At 42.4% G+C, this 23,968-nt stretch overlaps 1 protein-coding gene and 1 long non-coding RNA gene across 15 annotated transcripts in view; one reads left to right on the top strand and one right to left on the bottom strand.

Annotated features, from left to right (window-relative positions):
- KIAA1549L (KIAA1549 like) overlaps nt 1-23,968 on the bottom strand; it is a 288,634-nt gene that overhangs the window by 258,276 nt on the left and 6,390 nt on the right. The gene's annotated exons all lie outside the window — the stretch shown is intronic.
- LOC309636921 lies at nt 7,650-18,665 on the top strand. Its single transcript, XR_014250319.1, has 2 exons — nt 7,650-11,912; nt 11,988-18,665. It is a non-coding gene; the product is annotated as an uncharacterized lncRNA (long non-coding RNA).

The raw sequence follows: 23,968 nt of genomic DNA, 5'->3' as shown, positions 1-23,968 counted from the left end.
CAAATGGAAAGCCAGGGTGTCCCGCCAGCCGTCCCCTCCTCTGCACACGCACAGCCGTGTCGCCCTATGGCCAGTGGGCGGGTGAAGCCTAAGTGGGAGCCTGCAGGGGCCCCCTGCCCTCCCGGCCATCCTGAAAGCGAGCCAAGCGCATTAGAGCAGCACTCAGTTACCAACAGAAACGCCAACAGGGAGTGTGCTGGGGTCCGTGGGATTCTGGATTATATTCTTCCCTCTTCTCTGCAGGCGCCTCTGGGGGGAGCAACATGGTTTTGTTATATTCACACAAAACATTATAATAATATTGTAATTGTGTTACTAAAGTTAAAGAAAAGGAACACTTGTCACAGTGGTCATTGTTCATTCTTTGACTATTGTAGTAATGAGTTTGTTTTGCTCCGACTGCTGGAATCACTCAGAGAAGTGGTACACACCGGTCATAATAAACAGCCCACTTGAGAAACATTAAGCTTCCCTATAGCAGGCCAGGTCCATAGGCCTATTGACATATAGCCTTCCTCTTCTAAAAACAGGGCCAGTGACACCTAGAACACAGATAAGATACTATTCCCAATGCAGCTTTTGGTGCTTTAAAAAAAAAAAAAAACATAGAGGGAGATAACAGAAAAGACATTACCAGAAGATATTTAATCAGGAAAATTTTTTGTTAATTTCTTATGGCCGTTCCATTTGAATTTTTACTCAAAACCACTACCTAGGTTTTTCTAATATATATTTTTGGCATCAATGTGTTTACGATATTTATTCTGTTTACTTCAATGCTTTGTTGCTACCCCATTTTTATTTCTCATTCTTCTTTTCTGGATTGAAAGAGCCATGAGGGCAAGAATTTGAATAGCAGAGTATATATACACTATACTATTCAAATGCCATAATTTGAATTTGAATAGAACAGTATTCTATTCACTACTGTTTTCTTCATTCCCATTACCAAGGGCAGTTGTTGAATAAATGACTTGATATCAACCAAAAAAAAAAAAAGTTTTCTGGGTTGTTATTTTATCTGACTTTAAATGAAGATTTTATTAAACCTCCTTCACCAAGTAAATCCTTTTTAGGGTGCCTTGCCCAGCTTTCCACCTTCCCATGTGAACAAGAGATTTAAAGGATCCATTTCGCCCTCCCTGAGAGCCTGCAAATATTAACTTCATTTAACAACAAGCAATACAGGACATGTCAGAGAGCTGACACAAAGGGCCCACATTCAAAATAATTATCACTAAATTCGATGCTTGGGTACATGAAAGTGGCAATGTCAAATGTCAAATCCCATTGAAAATAAAATATCTAAATCAGTGGTTATGAAATGTTTCTTCAGGCCCCTTGGAAAGCTGAATGCTAAGGAGGTTCCTCTCTCCCAGAAAAACACAGGTATGGTATACAATAGATTTAAACATGTAATCTTAAGGATGTGTAGACACCACCCCCAAGGCACTGTTTTTCAACATATAGATTGTGATCCATTAGTGGATCATGAAATCAGTTTGGTGGGTCATGACCAGCTTGGAAGGAAAAGGATGAAAGGGAGGCAAGAAGGGAAATGAAGGGAAAAGAAGAGGAAAAGGGAAGGAAGGAGGCAGAGTGGTAATGGGAAGTATTATTTCCTGGCACTTTTTTTTTAGTTGTGGTGTGTGTGCGCGTGTGTGTCTGTGTGTGTGTGTCTGTGTGTGTGTGTGAATTTAGGAAAGAATACTCTAGGGGTTCATGGACTCATGGACCACCCCTGGTCCAAATAATTAAGGATGAAACTGTCATCTTAGGTGGTTGCCAAGATCCTCAGGAAAGATTATTGCCTCTCATGTGATTTTTAACCAGAAGAGGGATTCATGCCAACACAGAGGTGTGAAATCGAATCCCGAATTTGAGGTACTCCAAGAAATTAAGCTCAATGGGTGCAGACGACAAGGACTACAGTGGGGCCCTTGCAACTAGAGGAGACACAACTTCATTCCACAAACCAAAGGCCACTGACTAAGGATGCAAGAGCCAGGTGGGTGACATGAGTGAGTGAAACATACCTGGGAAGGTGAGTCTGTGACTAACTGATGAGGGCACACCCCATCTAAGAGGCACAGTGTCCCTCTGTCCAGCCAGCAGGCCCTGGGGGAATGCAGGAGCCAGGGGGCCAGGGTTTCTGGGTTTCAAAGACAAACCAGAAACCTGGAGATCTCAGGTGAAGTTTTCTGCTGTTTAATATAGACAAGAAAAGCCAAAAGAAAATTGTTTTTAAACATGGTGCGGGCCAACACTATCAGTCAAATCAAACAAATCTGTGGGCTGTTTTCAGCCTTAGGCTGAGGAAGAAGATGTGATTTGTTCTATGATTTAGAAAGATCTGTGGAGGATGGATTGAGGTGGGAGGGGGGAAGGGAGACTAGATAGAAGGCTACAGAAATCATCCAGATGGGAGGTCATAGGGGCTCGAGGAAAGGTTGCAGGAGAAGGGGGCGGACACAGGAAATATTAAGGAGACAGAACTGACAGGACCAAAGATGTGCAGACTGAAAGGAAAGAGTCTAGGATGACTGGTTCCCGGCTTGCATGGCGAGGCAGACAGGCTCCACTCAGCGGGACAGGGAATAGAGCAGGAGGACCAGGCTAGGAGATTAGGCTGGGAAACGGCTGAGTGCAAGGTGACTGGAGGGCATCTAACCAGAAGCGTCCGTGAGCGAGAAGAGGGCGGGCGTGCTGCAGAGACCATGCTGGCGATGCGTCATGTGAGTCATCTCCACCTAGACACTGAAGCTTGAAGACTAGGGAAGAAGCTTGGGCACGCCCACATTTAAGGGATGAACAAATGTAGACGGTACCACAAAAGTCATCTAACTGAGAAGGAGACTTGAGGCTGGAATCAGGTTAGAAGGCTCCAGGAGAGCCATGGGGAATGAGAAGCAGAATTGATGAGGAACCCGCGAAGGGATTGCAACTGGCAAGGAAGACCTTGCAGAGATGAGCACCGCTGGACCAGCTGACTACAGGGATGCTGGAAGCAAGAATCGTAAGAACACCAAACTACCAGCTGTATTTGCTATGTATTCCAGCAGCCTGTGGGTTGAAGCAGAGGCAGCGAATGCCTGGACTATCCCAAGGCTGAGGGTACACAGGTTGAAAAAGGCAGAAGGACAAGGGGGCTGGGACATGCATGGGGCTTGGGTGGCTGAATAAGAAAAAAGAAGCGTGATGGGGGAGATGGACTAAGATGAAAGTCAGAGGTGGAGGGCGCTGAAACCTCAGAGAGGCCAAAGAGTAGAGACAGTGGGAACAAGCGAGTGAGCACCGGAACACTAAGGGGTGGTGGGCGGAGAGGGGAGTACTAGAGTCTGAGATTTCAGAGGGGGCACAAGCTCCTGAGGGCGGTCCAGGGTGTGGCTGTAAGGGAGGGTGGCTGATCTGAAGTGAAAATAAAGATGGTTCCAACTGAGAAGTCCAGAAGCTTTGAAGCTGGGGGAGGAAACAGTGGGTTATCCTCGTGGAGCCTGATGTTGCTGGCACTGATGGCAGGACTTGGCATGGAAAGACTCTGAGCAGCGTCAAATCCTCGATACATGAGGAGCCAGGTGCCTGTAAAGTCAGAAGGTGACAGCAACAAGGAGGGGGAAGGCAGGAATCGCAACACAAGAGGAAGCTTTGTATGAGGGTGAAAGAATAAAGGTAGCAGAGAAACGCAGAGCAATTCAAAACAGCGTCCCACCCCCCGTGATGCACGTAGTGCCAGAGAAAACGCAGGAAAACGTTTCAAAGTGCAATTTTGTTCCTTAATCCTGTTGGAGGAGTTTAAAGCTAAGGAAGTTGCCAAATCCTAAAATGAAACTTCAATATTACGGGTTACTTAATTTGACCAAATGGCTCTTCTCTAGGCCTCAATATTTCATCTGTAAAATGAGAGAGATGGACTAAATGATTGTTACCTGTCTACCCAGCATTTATTTATTTTGTTTGTTTGATTCTTCGCTTCTGAGGGATTCCCCCTGTGCTTCAATGCCTAGTGGCATTTCTTTGACCGAGATTCCCCCAGCCTCAGCCTACCATATTACAGACATTTATGGCCATGCCCTGACACCCAACAATCTCTACAGATAACTGGCTTCCAACCAATGTTTAGTGAACAGGTGAGTGCTGAAGGTCACTCGGATGTAGTTAGCAGCTACTGTGAAAAATAAGCTGGACAAGAGCAATAGTGAGACTTCAAGGTCAAGGAGAGCACAGAACATGGCACGCGGTAGGCACTCAATAATTACTGTTGAATAGATGGGTGATATAAGAAATCTATTGGAACATTTTTAACTGAACATTTTTAATCTGTATAGATGCAGGAAATTCTCAATATCCATCTCAGATCCAACTGTCTGGTATAAATGTATGTGAATTCCACAAAAGGTAGCTAAAAACCTAAACATTCTTTTCAATATTGCCAGCATGAGAAATGTAGTGGTCACGGAGGGCAGGGAAACTGATGAGTCTCCAAGACAAATTCATAATTCGCCAAGCTCAAAGGGCAAATTCAGAACCATATCCAACTGCATCTAAATTTTATTTAGATGTGACCACAGTGTGACTCAGGCCTGTGCATTTTTTAAGGGCCCAAAGAAGACCAAAAGCACAATTGATTCAATCTGCATGTGTGAGTTTTTAAGAATTCCATAAAATTCTTTAGAATTCTTGCCAGTGTACTTGAATTTCAAGCACTACGGGGGTCAAAACACAATCTAGTCAATTCTCATCATCCCCAATAATAAGAGCCTGGAAATAAATATCATTTAGTGTGTATGTGAAATTTGAAATGAAGAGCCACAAACCCTCTTTGCGGCAGAGATGGCGGATGTGAAAGTCCTCTGTAAAGCATGTAGGATGTGCCTATCAAGTAAAACTGCTTTATTTCATCCTCAGGGCTGGGATACAGCTCGCTGGGCAGAGAGGGAGCAAGTACAATCACAGAGAACATTTAGCAAAGCAGCAGATGGGAGCACAGGCTTGGGTGCCGAGGTACAGATCTAACATCATTATGCTCTGTGGTCCTGGGCAAGTTACATCGTCTCTCTCAGCTTCAGCCTCCCCATCTGTAAAATGGGAATAATTACAGTTCACATCTCATAAAATGACTGTGAAGATTCAATGCCATAATAAGCATGTCAGGTACCTAGTACAGTGTCAGGAACATACTAAGTGCTGACAGAATAAGTGGAAACTACTACTTTCACTCTAACTTAACACGTCACAGAGTTGTTCAGTAAAGATATTCTCCAGTTAAAGTTAATTCAAGTAAGAACAGTTTAGAGGTAATTTTATTCCACAATTCCCACTGTCTGTAGTGAGAATATATTTCAGAAGCAGAATGCCAGCTTCTCTTTTAAAGATTCTGTTGCTGTGCACGATTCTGTAAGACCTGCTCTAGGGAAAATCAACAACTTGGAAGTTCCCAGAGGACCTCTAGCACCATCCTAGACCATGGGGTTCCAGATCACAGATGCTCAGCAACCACTGCTGTTTCAGACAGGTTCTTAGCATTAGGGACCCACCAGTTCATTCCCATTGTAACCCAGAGCAAAGTAGATGCTGAGTTCGACAGCACAGTCCATGAGGAATGAAAATGGATAAATTCTTTGAACATTTATTGCCTATACTGCTTATTTTGCACCTGGATACTGTACCTTCCATATTCAATTAGCTACTTTCATGCAACTGTGTTCTCATGTATATTCCTTAAAAACACTGTTGGTACCACTTTGAAAACCTCCCCTAGCACTGGCCTTACTTAGAACAACGTGCATGTTCTTTAAATATTTGATTGGTTGATTTCTATTTGCAAAAATTTCATATTTGTAAATAGCATTGACTCTTAAAGGCCAGAAACCAATAAGACTGTCAAAATTATTGTTAAAATATATATTATGTCAAAATCATAGAAATTACTTTTCTATTAATACCAAATTCAGAACTAATTATTATTATTTTTTAATTAATTTATTTATTTTTTTGGCTGCATTGGGTCTTCGTTGTTGCGCACGGGCTTTCTCTAGTTGCAGCGAGCAGGGGCTACTCTTCATTGCGGTACGCGGGCTTCTCACTGCAGTGGCTTCTCTTGTTGCAGAGCACGGGCTCTAGGCACACGGGCTTCAGTAGTTGTGGCACGTGGGCTCAGCAGTTGTGGCTCACAGGCTCTAGGGCACAGGCTCAGTAGTTGTGGCGCATGCGCTTAGTTGCTCCACAGCATATGGGATCTTCCCAGACCAGGGATCGAACCCGTGTCCCCTCCATTGGCAGGCGGATTCTTAACCACTGCGCCACCAGGGAAGTCCCCAGAACTAATTATTAAACATCCTTCCTCAAGATGATTTGAGTGAGGAATCAAAAGTCAGTTTCCTATTAGCACGAGTGGGGCTAGCTCTTTCCAGCAAGGGCTGGCTTTATGATGCTGTGAGCCAAAAAGCTGAGCCCACAGGCAGATAAGCCACATAAGAGGAGTTGGAATGCCACAGCCTATGACGAAAACATGGGCACATCCTTCTTGCTTCCTTATCTTTGTCATTCTGAATTCACAAAACCGAGTGAGTACAATCTGAAACCATTTCCAAGGTTTAGGAAGGGATTTTAAAGAATAATAATAAGACCAAGGTGGGCACAGGTGACTCAGAAGAGATCTCATATGTCAGCAGGCAAAGCCAAAATAAACCCTGGGTTAGGGGAGAACAGATGGCCAGCGGGCAGTGGATGGAGCCCGGGGGATTCAGAACGATGGCCCTCTGGATGCCATTCCTCCATGGGAGATGCCTATTTGTAGGCGGTGATGTCCATTTCACCAGATGGCCAGCTCACCGCCTGGAGTCTCAACCACCAGCTAAGTTTGGTGACTTGAGAGAATTCTGCCTCACCTTAACAGAGAAAACTAGCAGAGGATAAAAAGAGCATCTTCTGTAACCCTTGGGATTAATGAGAATAGAATACTAGAAAGGTAAAGACATTTGAATTATTTTCTAGCAGTTCTCTGGCTGCATGAAAAGAAACAAACAATATTTAGAATAGAGAAGAAAAGTTTCCCTCCTCACCCCCCCCCCAAAAAAAACACCAAAACTCTTAAGATATTATAAACACTAACTGGAACTGAAGGAGCTGAAAAATTCCTAAAAAGAGAAACAATTAGGAGACATAACTGATTACTAAGTCTTTAACTCAGTCTATAGATGAAACACAAAAATTGTCCATAACACAGCAACTATGAACCTGAATCTAAAGATTTGGAAACCATGGTGGATTATGGTTACAATTATATTTGTAAACAGCACACATACACACAGAAAGGATGAAAGGGACTTCCCTGGTGGAACAATGGTTAAAAATCCACCTGCCAATGCAGGGGACACGGGTTTGAGACCTGGTCCAGGAAGATCCCAAATGCTGTGGAGCAACTAAGCCCGTGCGCCACAACTACTGAGCCTGCGAACCACAACTACTGACCCCGCGTGCCAAAACTACTGAGCCCACACACCTAGAGCCTGTGCTCTGCAACAAGAGAAGCCATCGCAATGAGAAGGCCGAGCACCACAAGGAAGAGTAGCCCCCACTCACTGCAACTAGAGAAAGCCTGCGCACAGCAATGAAGACCCAATGCATCCAAAAATAAATAAATAAAATAAATTTGCTTTAATTATTAAAAAAAAAGAGCTTGCCACCTCTAAGAGTTAAACTGCCCTAGGTGAATGAGACAACTCTACTAAAATTACCTTAAAAAATTTTAAAAAAGAAAGAAAGAAAGAAAGGATGAAAGGAAAAGACACTAATCCTAAAAATAGTTGTGTTAGATTGCTGGGATTATGGGTGAATTTTTCTTCTTCTTCTAACTTGGCTATGAATGGAAGAAGAGTGAGTGATAACGCAATAGCAAGCAGCGTAGAGCGCTATCCACAGCAAAGGACTAGTACTTTGTTTTTTTACTTTTTATAAAAAATAAATTTATTTATTTATTTTTGGCAGTGTTGGGTCTTTGTTTCTGCACACAGGCTTTCTCTAGTTGCAGTGACTGGGGACTACTCTTCATTTTGGCGTGCGGGCTTCTCATTGTGGTGGCTTCTCCTGTTGCGGAGCACAGGCTCTAGGCACACAGGCTTCAATAGTTGCAGCACGCAGGGTCAGTAGTTGTGACTTGCAGGTTCTAGAGCACAAGCTCAGTAGTTGTGGCGCACGGGCTTAGTTGCTCCGCGGCATGTGGGATCTTCCTGGACCAGGGCTCGAACCCATGTCCCCTGCACTGGCAGGCGGATTCTTAACCACTGTGCCACCAGGGAAGCCCCTGCTTTGTTTTTTTGTTTGTTTTTACCTTCCAATCCATCCTCTATCAATTCGTGGTTCTCCAGCTTATGCCATCTGGGACTCACTGTGTGGGTTCAATCCCACCCAAACTGGTCTAGTTCCTGTTCTATGGGACAAGTGCCCTGGATGTCTCAGTGATGTCTAATTGCTATAAAAGTCTCTACACTTGTAGCGCCTATACTTATCTCACCACAGACCAGTGAAAAGTAGCCTGGACCAATAACACAGGTGCAGAGAGGATGCGGGTCTGTCATTACTACATGACCCACCACCAAATTGGAACTTTGTTCCAACCAGATAAAAATCTGTATGTCTGAGGCATTAATAGAGGGATTCTGTGAGTGACTTCTCCTTTCCAAACTTCCTTCATTATTATTAAAAGGTTGCCTTGCAACACAGTTTCTAAATAGGAGGGAAATGTCTTAACTTTTCAAGAAATTGTGATGAAATTCAGGAAAAGCGGGAAGACCTAAAAACCAACGTTAATTCATTACTTGAAGTTTTTAAAAGAAAAAAGAAAGAGAGTAAGATTGATACATTAAAGGGAGCAAAAAGAATGAGTGAGTTTGAGTCCCCTTCTCTCACTCTCATTAATCTGCTTTAGGTGTCGCCTGAGGGGCCCACTGTGACTAGAAATCACCCAAACTCCTCCTTTCAACATTCATTCAAGGTCCTCCCTTGGATAAACCCAACTCATCAGATACTCCACCAGCCCCACCCACGTTAATCCTCTCTTCTCATAATACTTCCGCAAATATCTTAATGATCTACTTCTTTTGGTTACATGTTTATACATCTCTATTTTTATTACATCCTTCCATCTTCTTATGGATAGTTTCCTGACAAAAGACTAGAGTCTGGGGAAACAGAGACTCGCAGCTAACCTGTTGCACCATCGGCAGCCCCCTTCAGTGAGTGGAAAGGTGGGTTTCCAATGCCCTCATGGTCATGGGATAAGGTATTCTTCACACAAAGGTAATTACACTTCCTGCTGCCCAGAATGTTTCAATTGCTCTAGGTGAGGTCCTCAGCCTGTATAGTCCCATAATAACTAGCAAAGATGCAGTGCCAGGGATAACAAGATATGGAGGATTTTACTCGTATTCCTATGGGAAAAGAAAAAATACAATCAATTCCTTCCAGTTAGCCTCAAACCTACTCCCAAATAAATGAGTCACAGCAATAACAACAAAAAATTACTTCAAATGTACCACAATCAAAAACTCAAACCATAGGAAAACTATCAGACCTTCTGGCCTCTATGCTGTATTCTGCTAAAAGAAGTCAAGGTGACTTTGAAAAGTGACACTAACTTTTTTGACAAACGAAAGACAGCTGATCACGATCATCTGAAGTACAACTGAGTACAATATAATCAGCATTTGTTTTACATACAGGAAGGAAAATCTTACTTTAAGGAGCAACCATCTGTCTTCCAAAACTTACAGAGGTTGAAAATAGCTGATTTTTTTACCCTAGCAGTGAGCCAATAAGAAAATATATTAAATTTCCTCATCAGTATATAGATGAAAGGGAGCTCCAAAAAATACTGAAAGTGGGAGACAAGAGAAAAATAAATTTTGACTTTTACTCTTCTTTCTAATCCTGCAGCCACTATCCATGTCCAAATCTTAGCACCTTTTCCCTGAGACAGTACCCAGCCTACTAACAGAAGTAAGCACCTGAAAAGCACTAAGTAGACAGTAGCTATTATCATTGCCCAGGGCAGAAGGGGAATTCATTCATCTAATCAACAAAGGCTTGGGTTTTTTTTGTTTGTTTTATTTTCAAAGGGGTATATTTTTATTATTAAAAGAACTTACATACAGTAAATCTGTATGGATGTACCACAGTCTGTTTATCCATTTATATGATGAAGGACATCTGAGTTGCTAACTTCTGGTGATTATGAATAATGCTGTTATAAATATTTGTATTTTTGTGTGAACATAAGTTTTCATTTCTTTAGGATAAATGCCTTGGAGTGGAATTGCTGAGTAATAGAGTAAATGCATATTTAACTTTATAAGAAATTATTTCCTAGATGGCTGTACACATCTCATTCCCACCAGCAATATATGAGTTCAACTGCTCCAAATCCTCAACAGCAATTGACACTGTTAGTTTTAATTTTTTTTTAAATATTAGCGATGATTTTAGTGTGAAGTGGTAGCTTGTGGTAATAATTTTCATTTCCCTAATGACAAATGATGTTAAGCATCTTTTCATGTGCTTATTTTTAATTCATTCTTTGGTGAAGAATATTCAAGTCTTTTACCATTTTTATATTTGTTTATTTCCTTATTATTGAATTTTGAGAATTCTTTATATATTCTGTACATGAGTCCAACAAAAGTTTGTTGAACACCTACTGTGTGCCAGGCACTGAGTACACAGCAGTGACCAAAACAGATTAAGTCCCTGTCTTGCTGACATTACATTACAGCGATTACAGTGATTTGAACCCAGGTTTCCTTATCTCCAAAGCCTGTAGCTGTTAAACCAGCTTTTAGGCAAACTCAAATGCCTAAAGAGGTCATGCAGGTAAAATAAATGAGTTGGGTCAGATACTAGCTGGCTGTTCACCAAACCTGTTCTCTTTTCTTTCAGGTCCACCCCATGTTTCCCAGCCTCTCTCTGCAGGTAGACGTGGCCAGGTGACAGAGCCCTAATCCATGGAAAGTGGGCAGAATGATGCACAGCCCTTTCCGACCTGTTCCCCTCTCTCTTTCCCCTTCTATCTGCTGGATGCAGATAAGCACAGCAGCCTTGGAAGCCACAGACTGAAGATGGAGAAAACACAAAGAAAGGATCCTGAGTCCCTGAATCACCGCTTGGTAGAGAGCTCCCGGCCAGTTAGGAGTATTCATTGGGTCTTTATATGAGTGAGAAATAAAACTCCAGGGCTTTAAGCCATTATAGACTTGGGGGTTTGGTTGTTACCACAGTAAACCCATCTCAGCCAAGACATGACTGAAGTGGGACAGGTGGGGGCTGTGACAGATGCCCCCCATCTAAAGAAGGTGCCACCACTCAACTTCAGCCAGTTGTTGCCACGCTAGAATACGGGACCAGTGAAGTCAGTCTTCTGACTATTTCAAGAGAACCTGGAAATCCTGATTTGTATGGAAAAGCTCCCGATTTTTCAATGATTTTTATGTTTGTTGACAAGTGTTTAATTTCTGAAAACACATCTGTGGACAGAAGTCAGTCCTCTGGGTTGTGGCCCCTGCACTCCATCCCACCATTACTGTTATGCTATCCAAATACGTTTGTTGGCAGAATGGTCAAGAAAGGTTTTAAGACCAGAAATAACAGACCAGGGTTTTGTAAGTACAGTAAGAACATACCGGGAAATTCTCTTCCTTCCTGTATACACACCACACCCATCCCCTGTCTGCCATGTATGTGTAAGAGCCTGTGCTGAGACAAATACATGACCCGAGCCTTTGAGACGGTGGGTTCCCAAACTTTAGGGGTTGTCTGCACACTTTCACCCTAGAACTTAAACCGATTCCAGAGTCATCCCACCGGTTAGCAGTGTACTAAGGAGAACCACTTCCTGCCCTGGCAGCATGGTCTCCCGCCATGTGTGCAGGAGGCAGAGCCCAGGCCGTCCTCGGCGCTGGTGTGAGTTTACATTTTTCCCTCTTGCTCTAAGCAAGTTGTCTCACTAGCCACTTAATTCATTGTTCCTTCTAATAGACTTGGCTGTAACATTGTGTGTCCACGTTATAATGAAAACAGTTTTTACACATGGATCATAGTTACTGTGAAAGGGTTTCCGGGACCCCCCTTTTGACACCTGCTCTAAGGAGCTCACAGTCTGATGGAGGACACAGGCCAAAGGTCATCACAGAGGGCACGGAGGGTGGGAGTAGAGAGGACAGCGTCTCCCTCCCGCGGTGGAGGGCAGAGTGGCTGCCCGGAAAGGCTACCTGAAGGAGGTTAATACTTGAGCTGAGTCTCGAAGGAAGTGCAGCTGCTAACCAAGCAGGCAGGGCTGGGAAGGGCTTCCCAGGCAGAAAGAATAAAACGTAAGGGGCATGCAAGGGCTCTGGGGGGACTGCAAGTCTGGCTATGGTGGCAGGTACATGTCGAAGGTGGCTCTTCCATAAAGTACCCAGACTGCTAAGCAGTGGAGAGGAAGAGAATTACAGGGAACCACAGAAGGGTTTGGGTGGATTCATGTTTTATGAAAATCTCTGTATGGAGGATGAGATTACTTAAAAGGGGGCCAAGACTAGAGGCTGGGTGGCCAGTTAGGAGGCATGGCTTTGACAAGAACACAGACCAGAAAGAGGGAGGGTCTGGAATAAGGCAGCAGAGACAGAAAAGGTACAGAATTATGAGAATGTTCAGAAATACAAGTAGCAACTTTAGCGGTCAACTACATGAAGAGAAGGAGAGAAAGAAAAGAATCTAGAATGATTCTCAGATTTCTGGCTCCACAGATAAGTGGTGGGCACACTCACTGAAATAGGAAATACAGAATGGGGAGCAAGACCCCAGGGAAAATGAACTCACTTTAAGGGGAAAATGTCGGGCTGTCCGTAGCCATGGGTAGAGATGTCCAGTCAACAGGTGGGTGTAGGAATCTCACCCTCAGGAGAGAGTCAAGAGTTTTTTGCATCATCCGTACATAATCAGTTGTTAAAGCCACGAGTCTGGATGAAGCCACCTGGGACGGTCTACAGAATGACAGAGCCCAGGGGATTTGACAGCCGCCCCAGGATTAAGAAATCAGGGAGTCATTGGTGACTCTAGGAGGGCCCGTTTCAGGGAGGAGCAGGTGATGGAAAGGGGATTAGTTAAGGGAGGGAGAGAGAATGAAATGGAGGCAGGGAGACTGGGAGGAAAGAGCAAGCAAGAGGCAGAGGTACAGAGAATCTTTATTTAGTAACCACCATTGCCTGGGCAGGCAGAAGAGGGAGAAAACTCATATGCGGCATCTGAAGATCTATATAGGATCATAATGCAAATTAGTGTTCTCCTAAAATCTGGACGCTTCATGCCAATGATACTTAATTTTAGCTGTGATTCCAGAACATACGGTCCATATCTCCCCTTCATCCAACTCAACTGGCTGGATAATTGAATGCCAAGGTCACTCTTTTACTTAAAACCAGGCAATGGCTTAAGATGGTGGCTAGAGGCCAAGGCCCGTCTCCTGTGTGATGTGGCCCCTGCTAGCTCTCTGCCTAGCCCACCACTCACTCTCACCCTCGATTCCTGCCCACCAAACACATCCACCTTCTCTCTAGTTCCAGAAGAAAGCACACTTCTTCCCACCAGAGAAGACAGTATCCACTTTGCCCTTTGCCCCACCTCCCTGCCTGGTTATCTCCTATGCATCCTTCTGATGTTGGCTCCAACGTCACTTCCTCAGGAAAGCCTTTCCTGACCATCCTCCGCATCACTCACCAAGCCTCCCCCAGCACCCTGGGCTCCCCATTCAGCACTCACCTCCGCTGGTAACAGGGTACTTATTCCTGTGATGAGCTGATTAATGTCTCTTTCTCCACGTGAGCCAATGTCTTTTACCTGCCCACTGTACCCCTTGTACCAGCACTGCGCCTGCCACATACCAAGGGCTCAGTAAATACTGTCTTGACTTAATACGTACAATGAAAAGTCAATTTGAAAACAACAGGCAACATCATTTAAGACTGCATGGTATAAAACTAAACCATGGTGAAAAGAAAAATCAAACTGTGATGTCTGGGGTTGGGGGTGAGTAGGGAGAGGTATGTCTGGAGAGGGGCAAGAGGGAACTTACTTCCCGAGGTGACGGTCATGTTCTGTATCTTGACAGGGATTGGGGTTACACTTGTGTATGCATTTGTCAAAACTTGGGAATATATACTTAGGATCTCTGTATTTCTCTGTATGTAAAATTTACCTCAAAAAAAAAGGAACTATAAACAAATATTGAACTGTCATCAATGGCATGAATGCTGAAATATTTAGGGGTGAAATGTACTGATGTCTGCAACTTACTTTGAATACATCAAAAAATAAGATGAACTGATGGATGGATAAAGGACAGATAAACGATAAAGCAAATACAGCAAAATGTTCACAGTACCATCGAATTGGTAGGTATATGTCTGTTCACTGTACAGTACTTTCAATTCTTCTGTATGCTTGAAAATTTAATATAATGGGGTGGGGCGGGGGGACGGCCTGCAGAGTATAGCTGAAAATATATTTACCTTGTAGTCTAATCTGGTTTCAAATCCCATCCCCACCACTTCCAAGCAACAGTGCCCTTAGGCAAGCCAGGTTCATAAATGTTCTCTCAATCTTAGCTTTCTCCAAGCAAAATGGACAAGAACTTTCTCTCGGTGTCACTGTGAGATAAAATTATACAAAACTCTTGATCTCCCAACTAACAAGTAGTAGCTGTGTCGTAAATGTTAGTCCTCTTATTCAGAAGTCAACATATCCACAAACTAGGGCAAACCTCCAATGAGACATAAAAGAAGAATCTTGTAAAATTTCTCCCTTGCTACATCCCTGGGGAAATTAAAAGAATAAATTAACTGTGCTATTTTTATAGGTAAAGAAGCTGACCTTCCATCAATCAGTAGGACACTTGGAACTCCATGGCTGAGGAGAGATCTACGCTGTCCACACCCCCTGCCGCATCTGCCAGTGGTCACCACCATCCTTTGTGAGAGCGGGCCAGGGTTAACAACAGAGCCTCGTCGGGCGAAAGATGGGGCAATTGTAAGTAGTGCACCAAAGCCAAGACTCCCAACCCCCTCTCCAGATGTGCAAGGGAAAGAGCCACCCAGACGGGCCTTGAGATCTGTGACGGCATCTGACATGCTCTCAGAGGCTGTAGTCACCAGCCGGTCTTGGCTTTTAGCATAATTACACGACCTGAGAGATGACCTTATGGTCATAAATAAAATCCTCCAATCGAAACTAACAGTGTGTACGCAGCTGAAAGATGTCTAAGAGGCCACCATGTGGACTCGGCATCTCTAGGTTTGGAAGGTGGAAGAAAGGAGTCCATTAATGACAGCAGCAAACGAGGTGGAAGTGCTGACTTAGAGAAGCAAGGAAAAACTATACCTTTCGGTGCTAGACCAATGCCCCTCCAAGAAAATGAGGTCTGGCATCTTAAAATCAGTGAAAGCGTTCATTATATGTCACAAGTGAGACACTGCAGGCAAAGGAAGTTGCAATTTTTTAGAAAGCATCCCCGTGTGCCTAGCAGATGCCACACTTAGGGCAACAAGTTATTTCAGGCTGCCTGAGCCAAACCTAACTTCCACCCTCTCTTCCTTGAAATCTTCTTCCCTGTTACATAATTATAAGCCCACCTAGTTGGTTAGCCTACACCTCAAACTCCTTGGAGACATCCTGCACTTACTGTGTAAGCTGCCCTGCATCCAGTCCGTAGATGGAAAGGATCATCTTGGCGCTCAGCCAACCATGAGCATCTCTTCCCAAATCCATTGTCACATCGGTAGCTTGAAATCAGCCACAGTGACAGCATTTATACCATGGAAATTGGTCCACTCTATCAATCAGGCCACTTGTCATTGTCATTTTTCATAAAAGCCAGCACATGAGCCTCTTTCTACTGTCATGAGGAAAGAGACGAATTTGGGGAAGTTTGCCCTATCCATACACCTCATTTAAAACTGCGCTCTACCCACTGCCAAGGCTGAAGGAGGGCTCAGCCTAGGAGGGCATTTTTGAACCACCAGCCTTTTCACCTCTGGCCTCTGCTGATCAGATGAGGAGTAGACTCCTTACTTTTTGGCCAGACTATGGCAGCCTGATTTTCCCTCTTGGGAAATAGAGACCTGGGACAGAGACTGGAGGGTGGGCACTTAGATGGAAAAGGCTTGTCAGCTCTGGTTGCAGGGAGCACCGCAGCAAGCGAAGCCGCCTGCAAAGTTTAGTTACGGGGGAACCCAGAAGTGCAGGTAAGCAGAGAAAACCAGTCTGCAGAAAGAGGCAGATGGACAGACCCAGCCTGCAGGACAAGAGAGACGAGAGGCCTCCGGGTCCAGGGACACAAAGCCAGTAACCTTAGCCTCTCACTGTCAAGAAAGGCAACATAATGAAGTGGAGTGAGAGCCATGGAATCAAACTGCCTGGGTTCAAAGCCCACCTCTGACACTTAGCTGTGCGACACTGAATACATTACCGTTAAGTTGCTTTTTGCCTCACTCCTCGCACCTGAAACCCAGGGGTCACAACAGAACCAACCTCACAGGGTTGTTGCGAAAATCAAATGAGCTGATACAAGGAGTAAATGCTCAAAAATGTTAGCTCTTATTTCTATCAATGAGTTATACTGTCCACGTGACCCCGTTGTATTTCATTCCTATTCCAAATCTGTCACATGAGATTTCCCTGTGGCCTGGAGCCCCATACTTGAGCTAGTTTTAGTTGAGTAGCTAGGTAATCTGTCCCCTGAATCACAGAGACTAATGAAAAAATCCCTGGACCACTGTGTGACCTTTAGCAAATTACTTCCTCAACCCTCTCTTAGGAGTGATATGAGATTCAAACAAGAAACAAGAATGAAAACTTCTACAACTGTGACGTGCTCTACCAAACTCTGAGGATGAGTATCCCCGTAGGGAATAGTAAATCTATCACGTTAGCCATAAGAACGGGGAAACATTCGTTTCGAATGTCATTTCTATTGCTGGACTAGAGACAAGAACTCATTCTCCATCCCACTCAAAAAAAGGTTTAATTTCCCTGGGATTCACCAGGTTGATTCGTGTGTTCACCTCCAGTATTAATAAAATAAGAGGAAACTGCCAAAGACAGCTCTGTGGCAGTGATTTTGTAATACACTTCCATCCAGGTCAATTATATTCCAAAAATGCTCATAATCCAGATCCTCTTGCCCTTTTCAAAACAAAGACTCACACTTGATAATGTGAGTAGTAGTAATGTCTATAGGTTTAGAGATATTTTGGTTCAGCTCTTTTCAACAAGGACTTAGAAGCTGCACTATTAATTGCAACACATTTTCTTCTCAGACACAAGCTGCACTATTAATTGCAACACATTTTCTTCTCAGACACATATTTCTTCAGGCTCCCTTGGTTCACTCTTGACGTCTGGTAAACAAAAAGACAAGTGACTGAGGAGCAGCATTCACAAGCAGGGACAGAAGTAGAGGGGTAGGTCCAGGAGTCCTGGTTTCATTCTAGCACTTAATTCCATATTTCACATCGAAAGAGTAAAGTGAGAAATATCCTAGACCTTCCTATTTACTGGCACTGCATAAATACCAAAGCCATTTTGTGTTTCTGATGTCAGGAGGTTTTCTTTCAAGCTAAGAATAGATTTAACATATATAAATCTAAATCAAAATCAAATTCTCCTCTTGTGGTTAGGAGGCATTAGGCAAAGTCTCGCCTGAGTGGACAGATGGCAGGTGCAGCAATGACCTTGGGCTGAAGCTTGAGGCAGCTCCTTGGCCCGATTTACATCTGCATTAATTGATCTATACACAGTGTTTATCCCCGTTCTATTCGGTGTTTAAAAGGGTCCATGATTTTCCTTAAACATGTGTGGAAGTATTTTCAAGGGAAGGAAGCCAAAGAGTAGAGAAAAGAGGAAGAATGGTCTAATGATGATATTTTAACTCTGTAGGTTTGAATCCAATCTGTGGTTTTAAAATTGTTATCTTTTATAATAACGGCTTTTCTGTGTTTCAGGAAGAAGTTCAAATTCTCTTATGACAAAATTTATTTCACATGGAAAGAGGGCCACAATACAGTGGTAAATGAAAAGAGAAAGGTATTAAATATTATACCCCTTATATCTTAAAAAAATTAAGTGAGGATATGTATATAAATATTTGTATGAAAAAAGATCTGGAAGGACCTACCATATTTGCTTGACAACATGACTCTCGGAAATAGCAATGGACCCAACAGGGCCTTTTTCATTTTGCTGCATACCTTGTGCATTACTTGAATTTAATAAAGTACTGTATATATTACTTTTACAATTTTTAAAAGCCAATGAAGATTAAAGATAAGCCAACATTCGGGGCTTCCCTGGTGGCGCAGTGGTTAAGAATCCGCCTGCCAATGCAGGGGACATGGGTTTGAGCCCTGGTCCGGTCAGAACCCACATGCGGCGGAGCAACTAAGCTCATGCACCACAGCTACTGAGCTCACGTGCCACAACTACTGAAGCCCACACACCTAGAGCCCATGCTCTGCAACAAGAAAAGCCACTACAATGAGAAGCCCGCGCACCACAACGAAGAGTAGCACTCGTTCGCCACAACTAGAGAAAGCCACACGCAACAACAAAGACCCAACACAGCCAAAAATAAATAAATAAATTTATTTTTTTAAAAAAGCCAACATTTGTCTGAGCTTCAGGTTGGAACCATGACAGAAAACCATGGGAAAATTCTTCCCTTTGCAGAATGAGAGTCCGTGACTTGGCTTGCCACTAATATAGGAAGAGGTAAGAAAAGGATTGGTATAACCCACCAAAACATCTGCTTAGGGCTCATAAACACATACCCAGGGTAATGAGGGAAGAAGGGAAGATCCTGAGGCTTTTGTTCACAGATGTGAAAACTAAGGCCCCAAAAAGTGACTTGATAAACAGCAAACAGTCAGCTACGGGTGACCCATTTCCTGAACTCATCTGACACAATTTCCCCTCACCCAGGCCATTCTAGACCTGAAACCAAACTCTGTTCTAATATCTAGGAAGTGTCCACTGGTACCCCTGAAAATGAGGAAATGTACTAGAGGTACATGACACTTTTTATTTTACTAAAGAAACCCTTGAGGAATCTTCTCATTTTTAAGACCATAGGTCTAAAGGGAGAAATAATACCAATTCTACCAATTCTACATTTAACTAAATTCAATACTCATTCATGATAAAAATTCACAGCAAACTAGGAATAGAAGTGAACTTCCTCAACCTGACAAAGGGCCTCTACAAAAAAACAAAAACAAAAACAAAACTACAGCTAACACCATACTTAACAGTGAATGTTTTCCCTCCAAGACTAGGAGATCAAGGCAAGGATGTCCACTCTCCCCACTCCTATTCAACAATGTACTTGAAGTTCTAGCAAGTGCAATAAGGCAAGACAAAGAAATAAAAGGCATACAGATTTGAAATAAGGAAATAAAACTCTCTATTCATAGATAACATGATTTTCTATTTAGAAAAATCCCAAAGAGTCTATAAAAAGCTACTAGAACTAAAGTGAGTTTAGAAGGGTCACATGATACAAGATTAATATTTTTTAAATCATATTTCTACATACTAACAAAGACATTTTTAAAGTACTATTTACCAAAGCATTGAAAAACATGAAACGCATATGTACAAAATTCATATGCTGAAAACTATAAAACATTGATGAAAGAAAAGAAAGAATACCTAAATAAATGGAGAGAGATATGTTCTTGGGTCAAAAAATTCAATATGGTTGAGCTATCAATCTTCTCCAATTGACCTAGATTCAATGAAATCCCAATCAAAATTCTCTTTTTTTACAGAGATGGATGAGAAGATACTAAGATCTATATAGAAAAGCATAAGCCCTAGAATATCCAAAAAGATTTTGAAAATAAAGAAAGTTAGAGGATTCATACTACCTGATTTCAAGACTTACCACAAAGCTTGAGCAGTGGAACTCAACGGGGGGAAATTTTATCCTGCAGGGGACATTTAGCAATGTCTGGAGACATTTTGGTTGTCGCACTGGGGTTGGGGGGGTAGCTATTGGCATCTACTGGGCAGAGGCCAGGAATGCTGCAAACATCCTACAGTGCACAGGACAGTCCCCCACAACAAAGAATTACCCAGCCCAAAATGTCAGTAGTGCCAAGGTTAAGAAACTCCAGGCTAGAGAAATCAAGACACTGTTGCACTGGCATAAGGAGAAAAGTGTAGATCACTGGACTAGACTAGAGTCCAGAAATAAACCCACAAATATATGGTACCAAGGCAATTCAATGGAGCAAGGATAATCTTTTCAATAAATGGTGTTGGAACAATAAAGCATCCAAATGAAAAAAACATTAACCTCAACTCTTACCCTGCACCATATACAAAAATTAGCGTGAAACAGACCACAGACCAAAAACTATAAAACCTCTAGAAGAAATCATGAATGTTTGTAAACTTGGGATAGGCAAATATTTCTATCCCAGCACACAAAAAACACAAGCCTTAAATTTAAAAGTTCATAAACTGGAACTACTCAAAATTTAAAACTTCTGTTCTTTGGAAAACACTGTTGATAAAATGAAAAGAAAAACCACACAGACTGGGAGAAAATATTTGCAAAAAACCACATCTGATAAAGGACTTGTATCCAGAATATATAAAGAAAGCTCAAAACTCAGTAATAAGAAAACAAACAATCCATCTTTTTAAATAGGCAAAAGACTTCAATAGGCACTTCAAAGTAGAAATATAAATGGCACGTAGAAGATGTAAAGATATGAGACAATAACATCATTAGTAATTAGAGAAGTGCAAACTAAAATTATAACGAGATACCACTAAAAAATTATTGGAATAGCTGAAATTTAAATTTTAAAAAAAGTTGACAAGACCAAGTGCCCGTGAGGATACAGAGGAGCAACTAGAACTCACATACATAAGAATACAAAATTATGCAGCCACTTCGGGAAAGGATTTGGCAGTTTCTTATAAGGTTAAACACATACCTAACATATGGCCCAGAAATCACACTCCTAGGTATTTACCCAAGAGAATGAAAACTGCCCACACAAAAGCCTTTTATGCCCAAAACTGGAAACAACCCAAATGTCTATCAACTGGCAAGTGGATAAGCAACTGTGGTGCAATGGAATACTACATGGCAATAAAAAGGACAGGACCAGAGGTGCAATGACATACATGATTCTCAGGAGCATTACATTCAATGAAAGGAGCCAGACACAAAACGTTACATACTGTATGATTCCATTTATATGACCTTCAGTTAAAGGCAAAATTATATGGGCAGAGAATAGATTGGTGCTTGCCAGGTACTGGGCTGTTGGGGGAGAAGACTGACTGCAAAGGAGCAGGAGGGAATTTTGGGGAAGTACGGAAATGGTCTATATCTGGATTGTGGTTGTGGAACCGTGAGTGTATGCTTCTGTCAAAACCCGTCATGCAGAACGCCTAAAAAGGGTGACTTCTACTGTATGTAATTTACACCTTAATTAAACTTGACTTAAAAAAAGACGAGTGGTGGCTCCTGGGTGTGCTTTTTGTACAGCATGACATTTCAAAACTCTGAATTCGTTGGTGACATTTGAAAATGAGATTTGAAGTAAAGATCTGGCTTTTCTTGAGAAGTCAGAACTTTGGCACCCTGAGCCTCATTGCAGCTGGGCAGAGACAGCCTCTTTGGACAAGGCAGGCACTTTCTGTCTTGCCATATCCTCCCTCCTGACCCAGAGGTACCTTACCAACCTGCCACTGAGTAAGGATTTCTTGTCCTGGGCTACAGGCTGCTTGAGGGCAGGGGCCAGGCCTGGCTTGGTCTCCACTATACCTCCAGGATTTAGGGAAGAGTTTGACCTGGCATATGCCAGGTGCTTGATAAATACCATCAAATCAGTGTGACTCACTTGCCACCATCCTATCGGCTACAATAACTGACATTTCCAATACCTGGATTGCCAGCTGCTCCTTTGGTCCTGGAGTCCCCACAGGGAGTCACCATCCAAGGCAGCCATCCCGTGACCTAGAATAATGTGTCCCTCTGTGCGTTTAGAAATCCCCTGTAATGCGTTGTCAAGCAACGAAAATGTTTTAGGGTCATTCCAACTATTCATTTTTGTCTGGAGAAGACTGGAGTTGTTGTTTGTTTAAAAAAAAGAAAAAAGAAAGAAAGAAAACCACAAGAAAGCCTTCGATGAGGGCTTGAAGGTTAATGAAAATGAAAAAGGAAAAGTGCACATTCATTTTGAATATTCTCAGATCATATTCTAGTAATTCAAGACTTGAGATAAGCAGGCTTCTGAGAGATTCTCTCAGAAGAATTTCAGTATCTCAGTTTCCACAGTGATGTTCGGTTTTAGAGAAGGGTGAGGGGCAGGGAGGGGACATCTGACTTCTGTTTCATGTCTATATTAAAAGCACAGACTCATTAGTCCCAAAATCTTCTTCTTTACTTCGTGTGTGGGATGGGAAGGAAAGGGAGGCAAGTTTGGGACATCTTGCAAGTATCTTTGAAGCACTAATAATTAATATTGAGAGTAAAAAGTCTAAATATATTTTATTGGATTATCTATACCTGGAAAAAAAAGCCCATCCATTCAAACACTCTTGCTATACATCTTTAATATTAAAAAATGAGAAAGTACATGGCACAAAAACAGAAATATAGATCAATGGAACAAGATAGAAAGCCCAGAGATAAACCCACGCACCTATGGTCAGCTAATCTATGACAAAGGAGGCAAAGATATACAATGGAGAAAAGACAGTTTCTTCAATAAGTGGTGCTGGGAAAACTGGACAGCTACATATAAAAGAATGAAATTAGAACACTCCCTAACACCACACACAAAAATAAACTCAAAATGGATTCGAGACCTAAATGTAAGACCAGACACTATAAAACTCTTAGAGGAAAACATAGGAAGAACACTCTTTGACATAAATCACAGCAAGATATTTTTGTATCCACCTCCTAGAGTAATGGAAATAAAAACAAAAATAAACAAATGGGACCTAATGAAACTTCAAAGCTTTTGCACAGCAAAGGAAACCATAAACAAGACGAAAAGACAACCCTCAGAATGGGAGAAAATATTTGCAAACGAATCAACGGACAAAGGATTAATCTCCAAAATATATAAACAGCTCATTCAGCTCAATATTAAAGAAACAAACACCCCAATCCAAAAATGGGCAGAAGACCTAAATAGACATTTCTCCAAAGAAGACATACAGACGGCCACGAAGCACATGAAAAGATGCTCAACATCACTAATTATTAGAGAAATGCAAATCAAAACTACAATGAGGTATCACCTCACTCCTGTTAGAATAGGCATCATCAGAAAATCTACAAACAACAAATGCTGGAGAGGGTGTGGAGAAAAGGGAACCCTCTTGCACTGTTGGTGGGAATGTAAATTGATACAGCCGCTATGGAGAACAGTATGGTGGTTCCTTAAAAAACTAAAAATAGAATTACCATACGATCCAGCAATCCCATTACTGGGCATATACACAGAGAAAACCATAATTCAAAAAGACACATGCACCCCAATGTTCATTGCAGCACTATTTACAATAGCCAGGTCATGGAAACAACCTAAATGCCCATCGACAGACGAATGGATAAAGAAGATGTGGTACATATATACAATGGAATATTACTCAGCCATAAAAAGGAATGAAATTGGGTCATTTGTTGAGATATGGATGGATCTAGAGACTGTCATACAGAGTGAGGTAAGTCAGAAAGAGAAAAACAAATATCGTATATTAATGCATGTATGTGGAACCTAGAAAAATGGTACAGATGAACCGGTTTGCAGGGCAGAAATAGAGACATAGATGTAGAGAACAAACATATGGACACCAAGGGGGAAAAGCGGCGGGGGCGGGGGGGGTTGGTGTGATGAATTGGGAGATTGGG

Source organism: Balaenoptera physalus, assembly GCF_965194825.1.
Source record: "Balaenoptera physalus genome assembly, chromosome: 10".
In the NCBI taxonomy this organism is placed as follows: domain Eukaryota; kingdom Metazoa; phylum Chordata; class Mammalia; order Artiodactyla; family Balaenopteridae; genus Balaenoptera; species Balaenoptera physalus.
The sequence above is the reverse complement of the archived record's forward strand: the minus strand, read 5'-3'. Positions and strand labels throughout refer to the sequence as shown.